Here is a 23567-nt window from a genome sequence, read left to right as displayed (position 1 = left end):
TGGTTGGTGTATTCCATACTTCTAGCGATTGGATTTCACTCAAAACTCACGAAATGACTCCTCCCATCATATTATGATGTTGCACAAGTTTGGGGTTCCATACGAAATCAATAGGTGTGAGGAATTGGACAATTCAGGTTCAACGGCAGTTCGTTCCTAATTGGAGTGGTTGGTGTATTCCATACTTCTAGCGATTGGATTTCACTCAAAACTCACCAAATGACTCCTCCCACCATATTATGATGTTCCCCAAGTTTTGGGCTCGATCCGAAATCAATAGGTGTGAGAAATTGGACAATTCCTGTTCAACGGCAGTTCGTTCCTAATTGGAGTGGTTGGTGTATTCCATACTTCTAGCGATTGGATTTCACTCAAAACTCACCAAATGTCTCCTCCCACCATATTATGTTGTTGCCCAAGTTTTGGGCTCGATCCGAAATCAATAGGTGTGAGAAATTGGGCAATTCAATTTCAACGGCAGTTCGTTCCAAAATGGAGTGGTTGGTGTATTCCATTCTTCTAGCGATTGGATTTCACTCAAAACTCACCAAATGACTCCTCCCACCATATTATGATGTTGCCCAAGTTTTCGGCTCGATCCGAAATCAACAGGTGTGAGAAATTGGACAATTTAAGTTCAACGGCGGTTCGTTCCTAATTGTAGTGGTTGCTGTATTCCATACTTCTAGCGATTGGATTTCACTCAAAACTCACCAAATGAGTCCTACCAACATATTATGATGTTGCCCAAGTTTTGGGCTCGATCTGAAATCAATAGGTGCGAGAAATTGGACAATTCAAGTTCAACGGCAGTTCGTTCCAAATTGGAGTGGTTGGTGTATTCCATACTTCTAGCAATTGGATTTCACTCAAAACTCACCAAATGACTCCTCCCACCATATTATGATGTTGCCCAAGTTTTGGGCTCGATCCGAAATCAATAGGTGTTCCAAATTGGACAATTCAAGTTCAACGGCAGTTCCTTCCTAATTGGAGTGGTTGGTGTATTCCATACTTCTAGCAATTGGATTTCACTCAAAACTCACCAAATGACTCCTCCCACCATATTATGATGTTGCCCAAGTTTTGGGCTCGATCCGAAATCAATAGGTGTGACAAATTGGACAATTCAAGTTCAACGGCAGTTCGTTCCTAATTGGAGTGGTTGGTGTATTCCATACTTCTAGCGATTGGATTTCACTCAAAACTCACCAAATGACTCCTCCCACCATATTATGATGTTGCCCAAGTTTTGGGCTCGATCCGAAATCAATAGGTGTGAGAAATTGGACAATTCAAGTTCAACGGCAGTTCGTTCCTAATTGGAGTGGTTGGTGTATTCCATACTTCTAGCGATTGGATTTCACTCAAAACACACTGCATGACTCCTCCCACCATATTATGATGTTCCCCAAGTTTTGGTCTCGATCCGAAATCAATAGGTGTTCCAAATTAGACAATTCAAGTTCAACGGCAGTTCGTTCCTAATTGGAGTGGTTGGTGTATTCCATACTTCTAGCGATTGGATTACACTCAAAACTCACCAAATGACTCCTCCCACCATATTATGATGTTGCCCAAGTTAGGGGCTCGATCCGAAATCAATTGGGGTGTGAGAAACTGGACAATTCAAAATCAACGGCAGTTCGTTCCTAATTGGAGTGGTTGGTGTATTCCATACTTCTAGCGATTGGATTTCACTCAAAACTCACTAAATGACTCCTCCCATCATATTATGATGTTGCCCATGTTTTGGTCTCGATCCGAAATCAATAGATGTTCCAAATTGGACAATTCAAGTTCAACGGCAGTTTGTTCCTAATTGGAATGGTTGGTATATTCCATACTTCTACCGATTGGATTTCACTCAAAACTCACCGAATGACTCCTCCCACCATAATATGGTGTTGCAAAAGTTTGGGGTTCGATCCGAAATCAATAGGTGTGAGAAATTGGACAATTCAAGTTCAACGGCAGTTCGTTCCTAATTGGGATGGTCGATATAGTCCATACTTCTACCGATTGGGTTTCACTCAAACCTCACCAAATGACTACTCCCACAATATTATGATGTTGCCCAAGTTTGGGGCTCGATCCGAAATCAATAGGTGTTCCAAATTGGACAATTCAAGTTCAACGGCAGTTCATTCCTAATTGGAGTGGTTGGTGTATTCCATACTTCTAGCGATTGGATTTCACTCAAAACTCACTAAATGACTCCTCCCACCATATTATGATGTTGCCCAAGTTTTGGTCTCGATCCGAAATCAATAGGTGTTCCAAATTGGACAATTCAAGTTCAACGGCAGTTCGTTCCTAATTGGAGTGGTTGGTGTATTCCATACGTCTAGCGATTGGATTTCACTCAAAACTCACCAAATGACTCCGCCCACCATACTATGACGTTGCCCAAGTTTTGGGCTCGATCTGAAATCAATAGGTGTGAGAAATTGGACAATTCAAGTTCAACGGCAGTTCGTTCCTAATTGGGATGGTTGGTATAGTCCATACTTCTACCGATTGGGTTTCACTCAAACCTCACCAAATGACTACTCCCACAATATTATGATGTTGCCCAAGTTTGGGGCTCGATCCGAAATCAATAGGTGTTCCAAATTGGACAATTCAAGTTCAACGGCAGTTCGTTCCTAATTGGAGTGGTTGGTGTATTCCATACTTCTAGCGATTGGATTTCACTCAAAACTCACCAAATGACTCCTCCCACCATATTATGATGTTGCCCAAGTTAGGGGCTCGATACGAAATCAATAGGTGTGAGAAATTGCACAATTCAAGTTCAACGGTAGTTCGTTCCTAATTGGAGTGGTTGGTGTATTCCATACTTCTAGCGATTGGATTTCACTCATAACTCACGAAATGACTCCTCCCATCATATTATGATGTTGCACAAGTTTGGGGTTCCATACGAAATCAATAGGTGTTCCAAATTGGACAATTCAGGTTCAACGGCAGTTCGTTCCTAATTGGAGTGGTTGATGTATTCCATACTTCTAGCGTTTGGATTTCACTCAAAACTCACCAAATGACTCCTCCCACCATATTATGATATTGCCCAAGTTAGGGGCTCGATCCGAAATCAATAGGTGTGAGAAATTGGACAATTCAAAATCAACGGCAGTTCGTTCCTATTTGGAGTGGTTGGTGTATTCCATACTTCTAGCGATTGGATTTCACTCAAAACTCACTAAATGACTCCTCCCACCATATTATGTTGTTGCCCAAGTTTTGGTCTCGATCCGAAATCAATAGGTGTTCCAAATTGGATAATTCAAGTTCAACGGCAGTTCGTTCCTAATTGTAGTGGTTGGTGTATTCCATACTTCTAGCGATTGGATTTCACTCAAAACTCACCAAATGACTCCTCCCACCATATTATGATGTTGCCCAAGTTAGGGGCTCGATCCGAAATCAATAGGTGTGAGAAATTGGACAATTCAAAATCAACGGCAGTTCGTTCCTAATTGGAGTGGTTGGTGTATTCCATACTTCTAGCGATTGGATTTCTCTCAAAACTCACTAAATGACTCCTCCCACCATATTATGATGTTGCCCAAGTTTTGGGCTCGATCCGAAATCAATAGGTGTTCCAAATTGGACAATTCAAGTTCAACGGCAGTTCGTTCCTAATTGGAGTGGTTGGTGTATTCCATACTTCTCGCGATTGGATTTCACTCAAAACCCACCAAATGACTCCTCCCAACATATTACGATGTTGCCCAAGTTTTGGGCTCGATCCGAAATCAATAGGTGTGAGAAATTGAACAATTCAAGTTCAACGGCAGTTCGTTCCTAATTGTAGTGGTTGGTGTATTCCATACTTCTAGCGATTTGATTTCACTCAAAACTCACCAAATGACTCCTCCCACCATATTACGATGTTGCCCAAGTTTTGGGCTCGATCCGAAATCAATAGGTGTTCCAAATTAGACAATTCAAGTTCAACGGCAGTTCGTTCCTAATTGGAGTGGTTGGTGTATTCCATACTTCTAGCGATTGGATTTCACTCAAAACTCACGAAATGACTCCTCCCATCATATTATGATGTTGCACAAGTTTGGGGTTCCATACGAAATCAATAGGTGTGAGAAATTGGACAATTCAGGTTCAACGGCAGTTCGTTCCTAATTGGAGTGGTTGGCGTATTCCATACTTCAAGCGATTGGATTTCACTCAAAACTCACCAAATGACTCCTCCCACCATATTATGATGTTGCCCAAGTTAGGGGCTCGATCCGAAATCAATAGGTGTGAGAAATTGGACAATTCAAAATCAACGGCAGTTCGTTCCTAATTGGAGTGGTTGGTGTATTCCATACTTCTAGCGATTGGATTTCACTCAAAACTCACCAAATGACTCCTCCCACCATATTACGATGTTGCCCAAGTTTTGGGCTCGATCCGAAACCAATAGGTGTTCCAAATTGGACAATTCAAGTTCAACGGCAGTTCGTTCCTAATTGGAGTGGTTGGTGTATTCCATACTTCTCGCGATTGGATTTCACTCAAAACTCACCAAATGACTCCTCCCCACATATTACGATGTTACCCAAGTTTTGGGCTCGATCCGAAATCAATAGGTGTGAGAAATTGAACAATTCAAGTTCAACGGCAGTTCGTTCCTAATTGTAGTGGTTGGTGTATTACATACTTCTAGCGATTGGATTTCACTCAAAACTCACCAAATGACTCCTCCCACCATATTACGATGTTGCCCAAGTTTTGGGCTCGATCCGAAATCAATAGTTGTTCCAAATTGGACAATTCAAGTTCAACGGCAGTTCGTTCCTAATTGGAGTGGTTGGTGTATTCCATACCTCTAGCGATTGGATTTCACTCAAAACTCACGAAATGACTCCTCCCATCATATTATGATGTTGCACAAGTTTGGGGTTCCATACGAAATCAATAGGTGTGAGAAATTGGACAATTCAGGTTCAACGGCAGTTCGTTCCTAATTGGAGTGGTTGGCGTATTCCATACTTCAAGCGATTGGATTTCACTCAAAACTCACCAAATGACTCCTCCCACCATATTATGATGTTGCCCAAGTTTTGGGCTTGATCCGAAATCAATAGGTGTTCCAAATTGGACAATTCAAGTTCAACGGCAGTTCGTTCCTAATTGGAGTGGTTGGTGTATTCCATACTTCTAGCGATTGGATTTCACTCAAAACTCACTAAATGACTCCTCCCACCATATTATGATGTTGCCCAAGTTTTGGTCTCGATCCGAAATCAATAGGTGTGAGAAATTGGACAATTCAAGTTCAACGGCAGTTCGTTCCTAAATGGAGTGGTTGGTGTATTCCATACTTCTAGCGATTGGATTTCACTCAAAACTCACCAAATGACTCCGTCCACCATATTATGGTGTTGCCCAAGTTTTGGGGTCGATCCGAAATCAATAGGTGTTCCAAATTCGACAATTCAAGTTCAACGGCAGTTCGTTCCTAATTGGAGTGGTTGGTGTATTCCATACTTCTAGCGATTGGATTTCACTCAAAACTCACCAAATGACTCCTCCCACCATATTATGATGTTGCCCAAGTTTGGGGCTCGGTCCGAAATCAATAGGCTTGAGAAATTGGACAATTCAAGTTCAACGGCAGTTCGTTCCTAATTGGAGTGGTTGGTGTATTCCATACTTCTAGCGATTGGATTTCACTCAAAACTCACCAAATGACTCCTCCCACCATATTATGATGTTGCCCAAGTTTTGGGCTCGGTCCGAAATCAATAGGTGTTCGAAATTGGACAATTCAAGTTCAACGGCAGTTCGTTCCTAATTGGAGTGGTTGGTGTATTCCATACTTCTAGCGATTGGATTCCACTCAAAACTCACCAAATGACTCCTCCCACCATATTATGATGTTGCCCAAGTTTTGGGCTCGATCCGAAATCAATAGGTGTGAGAAATTGGACAATTCAAGTTCAACGGCAGTTCGTTCCTAATTGGAGTGGTTGGTGTATTCCATACTTCTAGCGATTGGATTTCACTCAAAACTCCCCAAATGACTCCTCCCACCATGTTGTGATGTTGCCCAAGTTTTGGGTTCGATCCGAAATCAATAGGTGTGAGAAATTGGACAATTCAAGTTCAACGGCAGTTCGTTCCTAATTGGAGTGGTTGGTGTATTCCATACTTCTAGCGATTGGATTTCACTCAAAACTCACCAAATGACTCCTCCCACCATATTGTGATGTTGCCCAAGTTTTGGGCTCGATCCGAAATCAATAGGTGTTTCAAATTGGACAATTAAAGTTCAACGGCAGTTTGTTCCTAATTGGAGTGGTTGGTGTATTCCACACTTCTAGCGATTGGATTTCACTCAAAACTCACCAAATGACTCCTCCCACCATATTATGATGTCGCCCAAGTTTTGGGCTCGATCCGAAATCAATAGGTGTTCCAAATTGGACAATTCAAGTTCAACGGCAGTTCGTTCCTAATTGGAGTGGTTGGTGTATTCCATACTTCTAGAGGTTGGATTTCACTCAAAACTCACCAAATGACTCCTCCCACCATATTATGATGTTGCCCAAGTTTTGGGCTCGATCCGAACTCAGTAGGTGTGAGAAATTGGACAATTTAAGTTCAATGGCAGTTCGTTCCTAATTGGAGTTGTCGGTGTATTCCATACTTCTAGCGATTGGATTTCACTCAAAACTCACCAAATGACTCCACCCACCATATTATGATGTTGCACAACTTTGGGGTTCCATCCGAAATCAATAGGTGTGAGAAATTGGACAATTCAAGTTGAACGGCAGTTCGTTCCTAATTTGAGTGGTTGGTGTATTCCATACTTCTAGCGAATGGATTTCACTCAAAACGCACCAAATGACTCCTCCCACCATATTATGATGTTGCCCAAGTTTTGGGCTCGATCTGTAATCAATAGGTGTGAGTAATTGGACAATTCAAGTTCAACGGCAGTTCGTTCCTAATTCGAGTGGTTGGTGTATTCCATACTTCTAGCGATTGGATTTCACTCAAAACTCACCAAATGACTCCTCCCACCATATTATGATGTTGCCCAAGTTTTGGGTTCGATCCGAAATCAATAGGTGTGAGAAATTGGACAATTCAAGTTCAACGGCAGTTCGTTCCTAATTGGAGTGGTTGTTGTATTCCGTACTTCTAGCGATTGGATTACACTCAAAACCCACCAAATGACTCCTCCCACCATATTATGATGTTGCCCAAGTTTTGGGCTCGATCCGAAATCAATAGGTGTTCCAAATTGGACAATTCAAGTTCAACGGCAGTTCGTTCCTAATTGGAGTCGTTGGTGTGTTCCATACTTCTAGCGATTGGATTTCACTCAAAACTCACCAAATGACTCCTCCCACCATATTATGGTGTTGCCCAAATTGTGGGCTCGATCCGAAATCTATAGGTGTCCGAAATTGGACAATTCAAGTTCAACGGCAGTTCGTTCCTAATTGGAGTGGTTGGTGTATTCCATACTTCTAGCGATTGGATTTCACTCAAAACTTACTAAATGACTCCACCCATCATATTATGATGTTGCCCAAGTTTTGGTCTCGAACCGAAATCAATAGGTGTTCCAAATTGGACAATTCAAGTTCAACGGCAGTTCGTTCCTAATTGGAGTGGTTGGTGTAGTCCATACTTCTAGCGATTGGATTTCACTCAAAGCTCACCAAATGACTCCTCCCACCATATTATGATGTTGCCCAAGTTCTGGGCTCGATCCGAAATCAATAGGTGTGAGAAATTGGACAATTCATGTTCAACGGCAGTTCTTTCCTAATTGGAGTGGTTGGTGTATTCCATGCTTCTAGGGATTGGATTTCACTCAAAACTCACTAAATGACTCCTCCCACCATATGATGTTGTTGCCCAAGTTTTGGTCTCGATCCGAAATCAATAGGTGTTCCAAATTGGACAATTCAAGTTCAACGGCAGTTCGTTCCTAATTGGAGTGGTTGGTGTATTCCATACTTCTAGCGATTGGATTTCAGTCAAAATTCACCAAGTGACTCCTCCGACCATATTATGATGTTGCCCAAGTTTGGGGATCGATCCGAAATCAATAGGGGTGAGAAATTGGACAATTCATGTTCAACGGCAGTTCGTTCCTAATTGGAGTGGTTGGTGTATTCCGTACTTCTAGCGATTGGATTTCACTCAAAACCCACCAAATGACTCCTCCCACCATATTATGATGTTGCCCAAGTTTTGGGGTCGATCAGAAATCTATAGGTGTGAGAAATTGGACAATTCAAGTTCAACGGCAGTTCGTTCCTAATTGGAGTAGTTGGTGTATCCCATACTTCGAGCGATTGGATTTCACTCAAAATTCACCAAATGACTCCTCCCACCATATTATGATGTTGCCCAAGTTTGGGGCTCGATCTGAAATCAATAGGTGTGAGAAATTGGACAATTCAAGTTCAACGGCAGTTCGTTCCTAATTGGAGTGGTTGTTGTATTCCGTACTTCTAGCGATTGGATTACACTCAAAACCCACCAAATGACTCCTCCCACCATATTGTGTTGTTGCCCAAGTTTTGGGTTCGATCCGAAATCAATAGGTGTTCCAAATTGGACAATTCAAGTTCAACGGCGGTTCGTTCCAAATTGGAGTGGTTGGTGTATTCCATACTTCTAGCAATTGGATTTCACTCAAAACTCTCCAAATTACTCCTCCCGCCATATTATGATGTTGCCCAAGTTTTGGGCTCGATCCGAAATCAATAGTTGTTCCAAACTGGACAATTCAATTTCAACTGCAGTTCGTTCCTAATTGGAGTGGTTGGTGTATTCCACACTTCTAGCAATTGGATTTCACTCAAAACTCACCAAATGACTCCTCCCACCATATTATGATGTTGCCCAAGTTTTGGGCTCGATCCGAAATCAATAGGTGTTCCAAATTGGACAATCCAAGTTCAACGGCAGTTTGTTCCAAATTGGAGTGGTTGGTGTATTCCACACTTCTAGCAATTGGATTTCACTCAAAACTCACCAAATGACTCCTCCACCATATTATGATGTCGCCCAAGTTTTGGGCTCGATCCGAAATCAATAGGTGTTCCAAATTGGACAATCCAAGTTCAACGGCAGTTTGTTCCAAATTGGAGTGGTTGGTGTATTCCACACTTCTAGCAATTGGATTTCACTCAAAACTAACCAAATGACTCCTCCACCATATTATGATGCCGCCCAAGTTTTGGGCTCGATCCGAAATCAATAGGTGTTCCAAATTGGACAATTCAAGTTCAACGGCAGTTCGTTCCTAATTGGAGTGGTTGGTGTATTCCATACTTCTAGAGGTTGGATTTCACTCAAAACTCACCAAATGACTCCTCCCACCATATTATGATGTTGACCAAGTTTTGGGCTCGATCCGAACTCAGTAGGTGTGAGAAATTGGACAATTTAAGTTCAATGGCAGTTCGTTCCTAATTGGAGTTGTCGGTGTATTCCATACTTCTAGCGATTGGATTTCACTCAAAACTCACCAAATGACTCCTCCCACCATGTTGGGATGTTGCCCAAGTTTTGGGTTCGATCTGAAATCAATAGGTGTGAGAAATTGGACAATTCAAGTTCAACGGCAGTTCATTCCTAATTGGAGTGGTTGGTGTATTCCATACTTCTAGCGATTGGATTTCACTCAAAACTCACCAAATGACTCCTCCCACCATATTATGATGTTGCCCAAGTTTTGGGCTCGATCCGAAATCAATAGGTGTTCCAAATTGGACAATCCAAGTTCAACGGCAGTTTGTTCCAAATTGGAGTGGTTGGTGTATTCCACACTTCTAGCAATTGGATTTCACTCAAAACTCACCAAATGACTCCTCCACCATATTATGATGTCGCCCAAGTTTTGGGCTCGATCCGAAATCAATAGGTGTTCCAAATTGGACAATTCAAGTTCAACGGCAGTTCGTTCCTAATTGGAGTGGTTGGTGTATTCCATACTTCTAGAGGTTGGATTTCACTCAAAACTCACCAAATGACTCCTCCCACCATATTATGATGTTGCCCAAGTTTTGGGCTCGATCCGAACTCAGTAGGTGTGAGAAATTGGACAATTTAAGTTCGATGGCAGTTCGTTCCTAATTGGAGTTGTCGGTGTATTCCATACTTCTAGCGATTGGATTTCACTCAAAACTCACCAAATGACTCCACCCACCATATTATGATGTTGCACAACTTTGGGGTTCCATCCGAAGTCAATAGGTGTGAGAAATTGGACAATTCAAGTTCAACGGCAGTTCGTTCCTAATTTGAGTGGTTGGTGTATTCCATACTTCTAGCGATTGGATTTCACTCAAAACGCACCAAATGACTCCTCCCACCATATTATGATGTTGCCCAAGTTTTGGGCTCGATCTGTAATCAATAGGTGTGAGTAATTGGACAATTCAAGTTCAACGGCAGTTCGTTCCTAATTCGAGTGGTTGGTGTATTCCATACTTCTAGCGATTGGATTTCATTCAAAACTCACCAAATGACTCCTCCCACCATAATATGATGTTGCCCAAGTTTTGGTCTCGATCCGAAATCAATAGGTGTTCCAAATTGGACAATTCAAGTTGAACGGCAGTTCGTTCCTAATTGGAGTGGTTTGTGTATTCCATACTTCTAGCGACTAGATTTCACTGAAAACTCACCAAATGACTCCTCCCACCATATTATGATGTTGGCCAAGTTTTGGGCTCGATCCGAACTCAATAGGTGTGAGAAATTGGACAATTTAAGTTCAATGGCAGTTCGTTCCTAATTGGACTAGTTGGTGTATTCCACACTTCTAGCGTTTGGATTTCACTCAAAACTCACAAAATGACTCCTCCCACCATATTATGATGTTGCCCAAGTTTTGGGCTCGATCCGAAATCAATAGGTGTGAGAAATTGGACAATTCAAGTTCAACGGCAGTTCGTTCCTAATTGGAGTGGTTGGTGTATACCGTACTTCTAGCGATTGGATTTCACTCAAAACGCACCAAATGACTCCTCCCACCATATTATGATGTTGCCCAAGTTTTGGGCTCGATATGAAATCAATAGGTGTGAGAAATTGGACAATTCAAGTTCAACGACAGTTCGTTCCTAATTGGGGTGGTTGGTGTATTCCATACTTCTAGCGATTGGATTTCACTCAAAACTCACCAAATGTCTCCTTCGACCATATTGTGATGTTGCCCAAGTTTTGGGTTAGATCCGAAATCAATAGGTGTTCCAAATTGGACAATTCAAGTTCAATGGCAGTTCGTTCCTAATTGGAGTGGTTGGTGTATTCCATACTTCTAGCGATTGGATTTCACTCAAAACTCACCAAATGACTCCTCAAACCATATTATGTTGTTTCCCAAGTTTTGGGCTCGATCCGAAATCAATAGTTGTTCCAAATTGGACAATTCAAGTTCAACGGCATTTCGTTCCTAATTGGAATGGTTGGTGTATTCCATACTTCTAGCGAGTGGATTTCACTCGAAACTCACTAAATGACTCATCCCACCATATTATGATGTTGCCCAAGTTTTGGGCTCGATCCGAAATCAATATGTGTTCCAAATTGGACAATTCAAGTTCAAGGGTAGTTCGTTCCTAATTGGAGTGGTTGGTGTATTCCATACTTCTAGCGATTGGATTTCATTCAAAATTCACCAAATGACTCCTCCCACCATATTATGATGTTGCCCAAGTTTTGGGCTCGATCCGAAATCAATAGGTGTGAGAAATTGGACAATTCAAGTTCAACGGCAGTTCGTTCCTAATTGGAGTGGTTGGTGTATTCCATACTTCTAGCGATTGGATTTCACTCAAAACTCACCAAATGACTCCTCCCACCATATTATGATGTTGCCCAAGTTTTGGGCTCGATCCGAAATCAATAGGTGTTCCAAATTGGACAATTCAAGTTCATGGGCAGTTCGTTCCTAATTGGAGTGGTTGGTGTATTCCATACTTCTAGCTATTGGATTTCACTCAAAACTCACCAAATGACTCCTCCCACCATATTATGATGTTGCCCAAGTTCTGGGCTCGATCCGAAATCAATAGGTGTGAGAAATTGGACAATTCAAGTTCAACGGCAGTTCGTTCCTAATTGGAGTGGTTGGTGTATTCCATACTTCTAGCGATTGGATTTCACTCAAAACTCACCAAATGACTCCTCAAACCATGTTATGATGTTGCCCAAGTTTTGGGCTAGATCCGAAGTCAATAAGTGTTCCAAATTGGACAATTCAAGTTCAACGGCAGTTCGTTCGTAATTGGAGTGGTTGGTGTATTCCATACTTCTAGCGATTGGATTTCACTCAAAACTCACCAAATGACTCCTCCCACCATATTATGATGTTGCCCAAGTTTTGGGCTCGATCCGAAGTCAATAGGTGTTCCAAATTGGACAATTCAAGTTCAACGGCAGTTAGTTCCTAATTGGAGTGGTTTGTGTATTCCATACTTCTAGCGTTTGGTGTTCACTCAAAACTCACCAAATGTCTCCTCCCACCATATTATCATGTTGCCCAAATTTTGGGCTCGATCCGAAGTCAATAGGTCCTCCAAATTGGACAATCCAAATTCAACGGCAGTTCATTCCTAATTGGAGTGGTTGGTGTATTCCATACTTCTAGCGATTGGATTTCACCCAAAACTCACCAAATGACTCCTCCCACCATATTATGATGTTGCCCAAGTTTTGGGCTCGATCCGAAGTCAATAGGTGTGAGAAATTGGACAATTCAAGTTCAACGGCAGTTCGTTCCTAATTGGAGGGGTTGGTTTATTCCATACTTCTAGCGATTGGATTTCACTCAAAACTCACCAAATGACTCCTCCCACCATATTATGATGTTGCACACGTTTGGGGTTCGATCCGAAATCAATAGGTGTGAGAAATTGCACAATTCAAGTTCAACGGCAGTTCGTTCCTAATTGGAGTGGTTGGTGTATTCCATATTTCTAGCGATTGGATTTCACTCAAAACTCACCAAATGACTCCTCCCACCATATAATGATGTTGCCCAAGTTTTGGGCTCGATCCGAAATCAATAGGTGAACCAAATTGGACAATTCAAGTTCAACGGCACTTCGTTCCTAATTGGAGAGGTTGGTGTATTCCATACCTCTAGCGATTGGATTTCCCTCAAAACTCACCAAATGAGTCCTCCCACCATATTATTTTGTTGCCCAAGTTTTGGGCTCGATCCGAAATCAATAGGTGTGAGAAATTGGACAATTCAAGTTCAACGGCAGTTCGTTCCTAATTGGAGTGGTTGGTGTATTCCGTACTTCTACCGATTGGATTTCACTCAAAACTGACCAAATGAGTCCTCCCACCATATTATGATGTTGCCCAAGTTTTGGGCTCGATCCGAAATCAATAGGTGTTCCAAATTGGACAATTCAAGTTCAACGGCAGTTCGTTCCTAATTGGAGTGGTTGGTGTATTCCATACTTCTAGCTATTGGATTTCACTCAAAACTCACCAAATGACTCCTCCCACCATATTATGATGTTGCCCAAGTTTTGGGCTCGATCCGAAATCAATAGGTGTTCCAAATTGGACAATTCAAGTTCAACGGCAGTTCGTTCCTAATTGGAGTGGTTGGTGTATTCCGTACTTCTACCGATTGGATTTCACTCAAAACTGACCAAATGAGTCCTCCCACCATATTATGATGTTGCCCAAGTTTTGGGCTCGATCCGAAATCAATAGGTGTTCCAAATTGGACAATTCAAGTTCAACGGCAGTTCGTTCCTAATTGGAGTGGTTGGTGTATTCCATACTTCTAGCTATTGGATTTCACTCAAAACTCACCAAATGACTCCTCCCACCATATTATGATGTTGCCCAAGTTTTGGGCTCGATCCGAAATCAATAGGTGTGAGAAATTGGACAATTCAAGTTCAACGGCAGTTCGTTCCTAATTGGAGTGGTTGGTGTATTCCATACTTCTAGCGATTGGATTTCACTCAAAACTCACCAAATGACTCCTCACACCATATTATGATGTTTCCCAAGTCTTGGGCTCAATCCGAAATCAATAGGTGTGAGAAATTGGACAATTCAAGTTCAACGGCAGTTCGTTCCTAATGGGAGTGGTTGGTGTATTCCATACCTCTAGCGATTGGATTTCCCTCAAAACTCACCAAATGAGTCCTCCCACCATATTATGATGTTGCCCAAGTTTGGGCTCGATCCGAAATCAATAGGTGTTCCAAATTGGACAATTCATGTTCAACGGCAGTTCGTTCCTAATTGGAGTGCTTGGTGTATTCCATACTTCTAGCGATTGGATTTCACTCAAAACTCACCAAATGACTCCTCCCACCATATTATGGTGTTGCACAAGTTTGGGGTTCGATCCGAAATCAATCGGTGTGAGAAATTGCACAATTCAAGTTCAACGGCAGTTGGTTCCTAATGGGAGTGGTTAGTGTATTCCATACTTCTAGCGATTGGATTTCACTCAAAACTCACCAAATGACTCCTCCCACCATATTATGATGTTGCCCAAGTTTTGGGCTTGATCCGAAATCAATAGGTGTTCCAAATTGGACAATTCCAGTTCAACGGCCGTTCGTTCCTAATTGGATTGGTTGGTGTATTCCATACCTCTAGCGTTTCGATTTCTCTCAAAACTCACCAAATGACTCCTCCCACCATATTATGATGTTGCCCAAGTTTTGGGCTCGATCCGAAATCAATAGGTCTTCCAAATTGGACAATTCAAGTTCAACGGCAGTTCGTTCCTAATTGGAGTGGTTTGTGTATTCCATACTTCTAGCGATTGGATTTTACTCAAAACTCACCAAATGACTCCTCCCACCATATTATGATGTTTCCCAAGTTTTGGGCTCGATCCGAAATCAATAGGCATTCGAAATTGGACAATTCAAGTTCAACGGCAGTTCGTTCCTAATTGGAGTGGTTGGTGTATTCCATACTTCTAGCGATTGGATGTCACTCAAAACTCTCCAAACGACTCCTCCCACCATATTATGATGTTGCCCAAGTTTTGGGCTCGATCCGAAATCAATAGGTTTGAGAAATTGGACAATTCAATTTCAACGGCAGTTCGTTCCTAATTGGAGTGGTTGGCGTATTCCATACTTCTAGCGATTGGATTTCACTCAAAACTCACCCAATGACTCCTCCCACCATATTATGCTGTTGCCCAAGTTTTGGGCTCTATCCGAAATCAATAGGTGTTCCAAATTGGACAATTCAAGTTCAACGGCAGTTCGTTCCTAATTGGAGTGGTTGGTGTATTCCACACTTCCAGCGATTGGATTTCACTCAAAGCTCACCAAATGACTCCTCCCACCATATTATGATGTTGCCCAAGTTTTGGGCTCGATCCGAAATCAATAGGTGTTCCAAATTGGACAATTCAAGTTCAACGGCAGTTCGTTCCTAACTGGAGTGGTTGGTGTATTCCATACTTCTAGCGATTGGATTTCACTCAAAACTGACACAATGACTCCTCCAACCGTATTATGATGTTGCCCAAGTTTTGGGCTCGATCCGAAATCAATAGGTGTGAGAAATTGGACAATTCAAGTTCGACGGCAGTTCGTTCCTAATTGGTCTGGTTGGTGTGGCGATTGGATTTCACTCAAAACTCACCAAATGACTCCTCCCACCATATTTTGATGTTGCCCATGTTTTGGGCTCGATCCGAAATCAATAGGTGTTCCAAATTGGACAATTCAAGTTCAACGACAGTTCGTTCCTAATTGGTGTGGTTGGTGTATTCCATACCTCTAGCGATTGGATTTCACTCAAAACTCACCAAATGACTCCTCCCACCATATTATGATGTTGCCCAAGTTTTGGGCTCGATCCGAAATCAATAGGTGTGAGAAATTGGACAATTCGAGTTCAACGGCAGTTCGTTCCTAATTGGTGCGGTTGGTGTATTCCATACTTCTAGCGATTGGATTTCACTCAAAACTCACCAAATGACACCTCCCACCATTTTATGATGTTGCCCATGTTTTGGGCTCGATCCGAAATCAATAGGTGTGAGAAATTGGACAATTCAAGTTCAACGGCAGTTCGTTCCTAATTGGAGTGGTTGGTGTATTCCATACTTCTAGCGATTGGATTTCACTAAAAACTCATCAAATGACTCCTCCCACCAGATTATGATGTTGCCCAAGTTTTGGGCTCGATCCGAAATTAATAGGTGTTTGAAATTGGACAATTCAAGTTCAACGACAGTTCGTTCCTAATTGGAGTGGTTGGTGTATTCCATACTTCCAGCGATTGGATTTCACTCAAAACTCACCAAAGGACACCACCCACCATGTTATGATGTTGCCCAAGTTTTGGGCTCGATCCGAACTCAATAGGTGTTCGAAATTGGACAATACAAGTTCAACGGCGGTTCGTTCCTAATTGGAGTGGTTGGTGTATTCCATACTTCTAGCGATTGGATTTCACTCAAAACTCACCAATGACTCCTCCCACCATATTATGATGTTGCCCAAGTCTTGGGCTCGATCCGAAATCAATAGGTGAGAGAAATTGGACAATTCAAGTTCAACGGCAGTTCGTTCCTAATTGGAGTGGTTGGTGTATTCCATACTTCTAGCGATTGGATTTCACTCAAAACTCACCAAATGACTCCTCCCACCATATTATGATGTTACCCAAGTTTTGGGCTCGATCCGAAATCCATAGGTGTTCCAAATTGGACAATTCAAGTTCAACGGCAGTTCGTTCCTAATTGGAGTGGTTGGTGTATTCCATACTTCTAGCGATTGGATTTCACTCAAAACCCACCAAATGCCTCCTCCCACCATATTATGATGTTGCACAAGTTTGGGGTTCGATCCGAAATCAATAGGTGTGAGAAATTGCACAATTCAAGTTCAACGGCAGTTGGTTCCTAATGGGAGTGGTTAGTGTATTCCATACTTCTAGCGATTGGATTTCACTCAAAACTTACCAAATGACTCCTCCCACCATATTATGATGTTGCCCAAGTTTTGGGCTCGATCCGAAATCAATAGGTGTTCCAAATTGGACAATTCAAGTTCAACGGCAGTTCGTTCCTAGTTGGAGTGGTTGGTGTATTCCATACTTCTAGCGATTGGATTACACTGAAAACTCACCAAATGACTCCTCCCAACGTATTATGATGTTGCCCAAGTTTTGGGCTCGATTCGAAATCAATAGGTGTGAGAAATTTAACAATTCAAGTTCAACGGCAGTTCGTTCCAAATTGGAGTGGTTGGTGTATTCCATACTTCTAGCGATTGGATTTCACTCAAAACTCACCAAATGACTCCTCCCACCATATTATGATGTTGCCCAAGTTTTGGGCTCGATCCGAACTCAATAGGTGTGAGAAATTGGACAATTTAAGTTCAACGGCAGTTCGTTCCTAATTGGAGTGGTTGGTGTATTCCATACTTCTAGCGATTGGATTTCACTGAAAACTCACCAAATGACTCCTCCCAACATATTATGATGTTGCCCAAGTTTTGGGCTCTATCCGAAATCAATAGGTGTGAGAAATTGAACAATTCAAGTTCTACGGCAGTTCGTTCCCAATTGGAGTGGTTGGTGTATTCCATACTCCTAGCAATTGGATTTCACTCAAAACTCACCAAATGACTCCTCCCACCATATTATGATGTTGCACAAGTGTGGGGTTCCATCCGAAATCAATAGGTGTGAGAAATTGGACAATTCAAGTTCAACGGCAGTTCGTTCCTAATTGGAGTGGTTGGTGTATTCCATACTTCTAGCGATTGGATTTCACTCAAAACTGACCAAGTGACACCTCCCACCATATTATGATGTTGCCCAAGTTTTGGGCCCGATCCGAACTCAATAGGTGTGAGAAATTGGACAATTTAAGTTCAACGGCAGTTCGTTCCTAATTGGAGGGTTTGGTGTATTCCATACTTCAAGCGATTGGATTTCACTCAAAACTCACCAAATGAATCCTCCCCCCATATTATGATGTTCCACATGTTTGGGGTTCGATTCGAAATCAATAGGTGTGAGAAATTGGACAATTCAAGTTCAACGGCAGTTCGTTCCTAATTGGAGTTGTTGGTGTATTCCATACTTCTAGCGATTGGATTTCACTCAAAACTCACCAAATGACTCCTCCCACCATATTATGATGTTGCCCAAGTTTGGGGCTCGATCCGAAATCAATTGGTGTGAGAAATTGGACAATTCAAGTTCAACGACAGTTCGTTCCTAATTGGAGTGGTTGGTGTATTCCATACTTCTAGCGATTGGATTTCACTCAAAACTCACCAAATGACTCCTTCCACCATATTATGATGTTGCCCAAGTTTTGGGCTCGATCCGATATCAATAGGTGTGAGAAATTGGACAATTCAAGTTCAACGGAAGTTCGTTCCTAATTGGAGTGGTTGGTGTATTCCATACTTCTAGCGATTGGATTTCACTCAAAACTCACCAAAAGACTCCTGCCACCATATTATGATGTTGCACAAGTTTGGGGATCCATCCGAAATCAATAGGTGTTCCAAATTGGACAATTCAAGTTCAACGGCAGTTCGTTCCTAATTGGAGTGGTTGGTGTATTCCATACTTCTAGCGATTGGATTTCACTCAAACCTCACTAAATGACTCCTCCCACCATATTATGATGTTGCAGAAGTTTGGGGTTCCATCCGAACTCAATAGGTGTGAGAAATTGGACAATTTAACTTCACCGGCAGTTCGTTCCTAATTGGTGTGGTTGGTGTATTCCATACTTCTAGATCTTGGATTTCACTCAAAACTCACCAAATGACTCCTCCCACCATATTATGATGTTGCACAAGTGTGGGGTTCCATCCGAAATCAATAGGTGTGAGAAATTGAACAATTCAAGTTTAACGGCAGTTCGTTCCTAATTGGAGTGGTTGGTGTATTCCATACTTCTAGCGATTGGATTTCACTCAAAACTCATCAAATGACTCCTCCCACCATATTATGACGTTGCACAAGTTTGGGGTTCCATCCGAAATCAATAGGTGTGAGAAATTGGACAATTCAAGTTCAACGGCAGTTCGTTCCTAAATGGAGTGGTTGGTGTATTCCGTACTTCTATCGATTGCATTTCACTCAAAACTCACCAAATGACTCCTCCCGCCATATTATGATGTTGCCCAAATTTTGGGCTCGATCCGAACTCAGTAGGTGTGAGAAATTGGACAATTTAAGTTAAATGGCAGTTCGTTCCTAATTGGAGTTGTTGGTGTATTCCGAACTTCTAGCGATTGGATTTCACTCAAAACTTACCAAATGACTCCTCCCACCATATTATGTTGTTGCCCAAGTTTTGGGCTCGATCCGAACTCAATAGGTGTGAGAAATTGGACAAATCAATTTCAAAGGCAGTTCGTTCCTAATTGGATTGGTTTTTGTATTCCATACTTCTAGCGATTGGATTTCACTCAAAACTCACCCAATGACTCCTCCCACCATATTATAATGTTGCCCATGTTTTGGGCTCGATCCGAAATCAATTGGTGTGAGAAATTGGACAATTAAAGTTCAACGGCAGTTCGTTAGTAATTGGAGTGGTTGGTGTATTCCATACTTCTTGCGATTGGATTTCACTCAAAACTCACCAAATGACTCCTCCCACCATATTATGATGTTGCCCAAGTTTTGGGCTCGATCCGAAATCAATAGGTGTGAGAAATTGGACAATAAAAGTTCAACGGCAGTTCGTTCCTAATTGGAGTGGTTGGTGTATTCCACACTTCGAGCGATTGGATTTCACTCAAAACTCACCAAATGACTCCTCCCACCATATTATGATGTTGCCCAAGTTTTGGGCTCAATCCGAAATCAATAGGTGTGAGAAATTGGACAATACAAATTCAACGGCAGTTCGTTGATAATTGGAGTGGTTGGTGTATTACATACTTCTTGCGATTGGATTTCACTCAAAACTCAACAAATGACTCCTCGCACCATATTATGATGTTGCCCAAGTTTGGGGCTCGATCCGAAATCACTAGGTGTGAGAAATTGGACAATTCAAGTTCAACGACAATTCGTTCCTAATTGGAGTGGTTGGTGTATTCCACACTTCTAGCAATTGGATTGCACTCAAAACTCACCAAACGACTCCTCCCACCATATTATGATGTTGTCCAAGTTTTGGGCTCGATCCGAAATCAATAGGTGTTCGAAATTGGACAATTCAAGTTCAACGGCAGTTCGTTTCTAATTGGAGTGGTTGGAGTATTCCATACTTCTAGCGATTGGATTTCACTCAAAACTCACCAAATGACCCTCCCACCATATTATGATGTTGCCCAAGTTTTGGGCTCGATCCGAAATCAATAGGTGTGAGAAATTGGACAATTCAAGTTCAACGGCAGTTCGTTCCTAATTGGAGTGGTCGTCGTATTCCATACTTCTAGCGATTGGATTTCACTCAAAACTCACCAAATGACCCTCCCACCATATTATGATGTTGCCCAAGATTTGGGCTCGATCCGAAATCAATAGCTGTGAGAAATTGGACAATTCAATTTCAACGGCAGTTCGTTCCTAATTGGAGTGGTTGGTGTATTCCATACTTCTAGCGATTGGATTTCACTCAAAACTCACCAAATGACTCCTCCCACCATATTATGATGTTGCCCAAGTTTTCGGCTCGATCCGAAATCAATCGGTGTTCCAAATTGGTCAATTCAAGTTCAACGGCAGTTCGTTCCTAATTGGAGTGGTTGGTGTATTCCATACTTCTAGAGATTGGATTTCACTCAAAACGTACCAAATGACTCCCCCCACCATATTACGATGTTGCCCAAGTTTGGGGCTCGATCCGAAATCAATAGGTGTGAGAAATTGGACAATTCAAGTTCAACAGCAGTTCGTTCCTAATTGGAGTGGTTGGTGTATTCCATACTTCTAGCGATTGTATTTCACTAAAAACTCACCAAATGACTCCTCCCACCATATTATGATGTTGCCCAAGTTTTGGGCTCGATCCGAAATCAATAGGTATTCAAAATTGGACATTTCAAGTTCAACGGCAGTTCGTTCCTAATTGGAGTGGTTGGTGTATTCCGTACTTCTAGCGATTGGATTTCACTCAAAACTAACCAAATGACTCCTCCCACCATATTATGATGTTGCTCAAGTTTTGGGCTCGATCCGAAATCAATAGGTGTGAGAAATTGGACAATTCAAGTTCAACGGCAGTTCGTTCCTAATTCGAGTGGTTGGTGTATTCCATACTTCGATCGATTGGATTTTACTGAAAACTCACCAAATGACTCCTCCCATGATATTATGATGTTGCCCAAGTTTTGGGCTCGATCCGAAATCAATAGGTGTTCCAAATTGCACAATTCAAGTTCAACGGCAGTTCGTTCCTAATTGGAGTGGTTGGTGTATTCCATACTTCTAGCGATTTGATTTCACTCAAAACTCACCAAATGACTCCTCCCACCATATTATGATGTTGCCCAAGTTTTGGGCTCGATCCAAAATCAATAGGTGTGAGAAATTGGACAATTCAAGATCAACGGCAGTTCGTTCCTAATTGGAGTGGTTGGTGTATTCCATACTTCTAGCGATTGTATTTCACTAAAAACTCACCAAATGACTCCTCCCACCATATTATGATGTTGCCCAAGTTTTGGGCTCGATCCGAAATCAATAGGTGTGAGAAATTGGACATTTCAAGTTCAACGGCAGTTCGTTCCTAATTGGAGTGGTTGGTGTATTCCATACTTCTAGCGATTGGATTTCACTCAAAACGCACCAAATGACTCCTCCCACCATATTATGTTGTTGCCCATTTTTGGGGCTCGATCCGAAATCAATAGGTGTGAGAAATTGGACAATTCAAGTTCAACGGCAGTTCGTTCCTAATTCGAGTGGTTGGTGTATTCCATACTTCGAGCGATTGGATTTTACTGAAAACTCACCAAATGACTCCTCCCATGATATTATGATGTTGCCCAAGTTTTGGGCTCGATCCAAAATCAATAGGTGTTCCAAATTGGACAATTCAAGTTCAACGACAGTTCGTTCCTAATTGGAGTGGTTGGTGTATTCCATACTTCTAGCGATTTGATTTCACTCAAAACTCACCAAATGACTCCTCCCACCATATTATGATGTTGCCCAAGTTTGGGGCTCGATCCGAAATCACTAGGTGTGAGAAATTGGACAATTCAAGTTCAACGGCAGTTCGTTCCTAATTGGAGTGGTTGGTGTATTCCATACTTCTAGCGATTGGATTTCACTCAAAACTCACCAAATGACTCCTCCCACCATATTATGATGTTGCCCAAAATTTGGGCTCGATCCGAAATCAATAGGTGTGAGAAATTGGACAATTCAATTTCAAAGGCAGTTCGTTCCTAATTGGAGTGGTTGGTGTATTCCATACTTCTAGGGATTGGATTTCACTCAAAACTCACCCAATGACTCCTCCCACCATATTATAATGTTGCCCATGTTTTGGGCTCGATCCGAAATCAATTGGTGTGAGAAATTGGACAATTCAAGTTCAACGGCAGTTCGTTAGTAATTGGAGTGGTTGGTGTATTCCATACTTCTTGCGATTGGATTTCACTCAAAACTCACCAAATGACTCCTCCCACCATATTATGATGTTGCCCAAGTTTTGGGCTCGATCCGAAATCAATAGGTGTTCCAAATTGGACAATTCAAGTTCAACGGCAGTTCGTTCCTAATTGGAGTGGTTGGTGTATTCCATACTTCTAGCGATTGGATTTCACTCAAAACTCACCAAATGACTCCTCCCACCATATTATGATGTTGCCCAAGTTTTGGGCGCTCGATCCGAAATTAATAGGTGTTCCAAATTGGACAATTGAAGTTCAACGGCAGTTCGTTCCTAATTGGAGTGGTTGGTGTATTCCATACTTCTAGCGATTGGATTTCAATCAAAACTCACCAAATGACTACTGCCACCATATTATGATGTTGCCCAAGTTTTGGGCTCGATCCAAAATCAATAGGTGTTCGAAATTGGACAATTCAAGTTCAACGGCAGTTCGTTCCTAATTGGAGTGGTTGGTGTATTCCATACTTCTAGCGATTGGATTTCACTCAAAACTCACCAAATGACTCCTCCCACCATATTATGATGTTGCACAAGTTTTGGGCTCGATCCGAAATCAATAGGTGTTCGAAATTGAACAATTCAAGTTCAACGGCAGTTCATTCCTAATTGGAGTGGTTGGTGTATTCCATACTTCTAACGATTGGATTTCACTCAAAACTCACCAAATGACTCCTCCCACCATATTATGATGTTGCCCAAGTTTTGGGCTCGATCCGAAATCAATAGGTGTGAGAAATTGGACAATTCAAGTTCAATGGCAGTTTGTTCCTAATTGGAGTGGTTGGTGTATTCCATACTTCTAGCGATTGGATTTCACTCAAAACTCACCAAATGACTCCTCCCACCATATTATGATGTTGCCCAAGTTTGGGGCTCGGTCCGAAATCAATAGGTGTGAGAAATTGGACAATTCAAGTTCAACCGCAGTTCGCTCGTAATTGGAGTGGTTGGTGTA

This window comes from Prunus avium, chromosome 8, assembly GCF_965620075.1.
Source record: "Prunus avium chromosome 8, drPruAviu1.hap1.1, whole genome shotgun sequence".
Taxonomy (NCBI): domain Eukaryota; kingdom Viridiplantae; phylum Streptophyta; class Magnoliopsida; order Rosales; family Rosaceae; genus Prunus; species Prunus avium.
This window is presented reverse-complemented; position numbering follows the sequence as displayed.